This window comes from Alligator sinensis, unplaced genomic scaffold (genome assembly GCF_000455745.1).
Source record: "Alligator sinensis unplaced genomic scaffold, ASM45574v1 scaffold338_1, whole genome shotgun sequence".
Lineage (NCBI taxonomy): Eukaryota > Metazoa > Chordata > Crocodylia > Alligatoridae > Alligator > Alligator sinensis.
Window position 1 is genome coordinate 586,875 of NW_005842719.1, and position 3,491 is coordinate 590,365.

General features: G+C 46.7%; 1 protein-coding gene across 1 annotated transcript in view; it reads right to left on the reverse strand.

Moving 5' to 3' along the window:
* The window catches only part of CHD6 (chromodomain helicase DNA binding protein 6), a 251,204-nt gene that overhangs the window by 99,693 nt on the left and 148,020 nt on the right, over positions 1-3,491 (reverse strand).

The window sequence follows — 3,491 nt, forward strand, 5'->3', positions numbered from 1 at the left end:
CTCTACACAAAGCTGCTCTTGCCAACTCCTCCTGTCCCCCACCATTAACAGACAGCATGGACATGTTCTCACCCATACTCTCCTCTGACTGTATCGATACACACTCAATGTCTGGCTATCTAATCTGCAGGCCCAGATGGGGCAGTAAAATGCTCAACCACTATGATTTCTATTTGAAAGTTAATGTGAGGGGAAAAAAATGTTTGCTTCTCTCTCTCTCTCTCTCTCTGTATTTCAGGCAATTATTTGCAAGCACAAAATTGTGCCTGATAAACCTCAGGTTGAAAATCAGGTCCTCTGGCTACAAATTACTTTCCATATGCAGCTGATTCATCTTTATATCTCATCTCTCCACCCCTATCCCTTCCTTGCAGAATGAGGTGTTGGAAGGTAGCAGAAGTTACTTGTAGAGGAGGTAGAGGTGAAACTGCAACTTAAACATCAGCTAAAAGGAGGGTGCATGAAGGTATAAGATAAAGCAGCATGTACACCCACCCCACTATATTCAGGTAGCTTGCCACTCTACTAGTGACTTGTTTGCTAAATCCCATCTATCTCCACAGTCACTCAATATAGTCAGAGTTACGCAGACATGCAGAGATGTATAAATGCCTTTTTTCTGTTTGGACAGATATGTCTGGAGAGTTGCTATAAAATGTTGTCCAGTGTGTTGCTATTTAAGTCCATCTGCTGTTGCTACCTTGCACGGAACTCTGGAAACCATAATCCTTACGGAATACGTTGAAGCAGCCTGCTCTTGGAAGTCTGCTCTTGTCAAAGGAAGCTAGAATGGAAAGGCACATCTGGTTCAGTTAAATATACAAGCCTGGCAAGACAAGCTCTAGGACACAATTAAAAGGAGAGACCTCATCTCTTCACTCTTTCTTCCAGACGGATGGTGAGTTGCTACCTCCTTTTCCCCTCAACTCAGTCCTAGTTTTTGTTTCCTTCTAGGAAGATCTTTCAGAGTGGATGGAGTAAGCAGTTGCAGGAAGAAGGAGTTGGGGCGGAGAATGCTGCTTGTGGCTAGATGTTCCCAAAAGGCATGCTAAAGCTGCGCTACTAGACTGTCATCCAGTTTACCAATAGGGAGAGAAAGCCAAGGAGAGGACAGGTCTGGAAACACCCTGAAAAACACTAGCTGCCTTTAGAAATGAACAATTTATAGGTTTGGGCAGCTCTAAAACAGTCCACCCACCCACCAGTGGACAACATTATGGTAGGGGTCAACAACCATTCACTAACTGTGGCCCAAATTAACACAGTTTGATTCTGAGGCAGGCTGGGGAGAAAGGGAGCAGGTAGGCAGTAGGTGAGCAGGATGACCCTCGTGCAGGGATGGTCCAGCCATTCACCTTTCTCCACCACTCCCCTCAGGTTAATCTGGTGCCTGGAGTAGGTCTTCCCAAGAGCTGAGGAGCAGGGTCCAGCTTCCAAGGAGAAGAATTTGGGTGCACTGAACCCTAGCTTCTCTCTCTACATGCCCTGGGCTGATCTGGTGTCTGCATCATAATGGACACTTGTAGGTTCATCTGATGGCCTGGCAGGACTTTGAAAAAATTTCCACTTGAACAGGTCAACCCCCCTGGATGTCTTGCAGCAACACACTGCTTGCCCTGCCTGGCATACTGCTTGCCACCAGGCTGCTCCTGCCCCTTCTCAGGTCCCAGCCTGCCTCCCACTTTTGACCACCCACCCAAGCTCCCAGCCACTTCTGCTGTCTGAGCACTGCAGGCTCAGTCCTGACCACCTATTGCCTTCCCTCTCTCCCCTACCATGGTCTTGCCAGTTCCTGCTCATGCTGCATGATGGCGGCCCCAGATGCCATGGGCACAATCCTGACTACCTGCCAGCAGGCAGATAAAATCAATTTACAGGTCAGATCTGATCTGTGGGCTGTAGGTTGCCAACTTCTGCACTAGGGTATTTCACTCAATCTGATAGCATGAAAGTATCTTTAGACTTTATAGTCTGAACATTTCTCACTGCAAAATGGAAGGGCTAGCCAATTTCACTGCCAGATCCTCATATGCCAGCCCAACACAATGAAGTTGGCATTATGAATACAACAGGAAGATATCCAACAAGTGTTTTCCCTTTTTTAAAATCACAGAAATCTCCATCCTTGGAGGCTTTTAAGACGTAGGTAGACAAAGCCTTGGCTGGCATAATATAGTTGGGGATGGTCCTGCTTTGAGTAGGGGGTTGGACTAGCTGACCTCCTGAGGTCCCTTCCAACCCTATTTTTTAATGCTTTATGAAATACCTCTGCTGTCTTATTGACAATATTTCTATTTATATTCAGTTGAAATGGGTTTATCTTGTAATGAACAAGGTCTGACTGCCACTTCTGAATTAACACTCTAGAAGCAGGGTTTGGCAACCTTTAATAACAGCACACTCTTGCATCCCTCTACTAGAATCTCCACTTATATTCACCACTGAATGCTGCAAATTCCTACTGACAATGGGATGGGGAGTGCTGAATTTGGCAGTGAGGGTAAGCGGAGGCCGTAGTAGTAGGGTGGGAGAGCAGAAAGCAGAGGGGTGGGGTAGCAGCAGGTGGCTTCGGTGCTGTGGAGGGGACTGTAGCACATGCCAGAGGAATGCATAGTAGCAGTGGTGTCTCCTCTGCCTTGCACATGTCATCAATCTCCTCCTGCTGGGTGTCACTGTGGATAGTTCATATGTTGCCAACCCCTGCCTTGGAAAATGCAAAGCCAAACAGAGGGCACATATATCCAGCAGGTTTTATAAGATATAATCTAGCAGTTCCTTGGGTAGTTGCTAACAGGTAATTTCAGCCACTGATTTCCACAGGATGTGATACGTCAGCAGCTAAAGGAGTCATCTCATGTCTCCTCCACTCTACACTTTCATGGAGATGCAGAATCAGACTAACTACTCCAACCCAGGTATAGGTGAGGCTAGCTCCAATTCTCTTTCCGTATAGGTGAGGCTAGCTCCGATTCTCTTGCCCTGCAGAACTAACTACTCAGCAGAGGTGAAAAACCAGTCAAGAGGAAGGCATTGTGAAGCAGTTTCATTCACCTGAGGATGCACTGTGTTGCAAAAAGTGCCATAAAAATGCAGCCCCACAGACAACCTGCAGAGGGCAGACAGCTCCAGACTATTGAGATATAGTACAAGCATGCCAATAAAAACAAACTAGATCCCCCATACATGGCAGTATTTCATAGGGCCATGCTGAGCAAAATGAGTTACCTCAATTTACAAATAAACCAAGAGAAAAAAGCAGTTTTTCCTGTTGTCTTCCCATGCCCGCAGCACAATACTGTCCCATTCACAAAGGAGGGATATGTGTTGCTCTCCGTCAGCATGTAAGTGCCCCCTAGGTGCAACAGGCTCCATAACAGAGCATCGTTCACTACAGCATGCTCTGATGGCAGACAACTGGCAGCCATGTGAGCAGGCAATGGGGGCTGAGGAAAGGAAAAGGACAGGAGGAAAGACTCTTTCACAAATACACC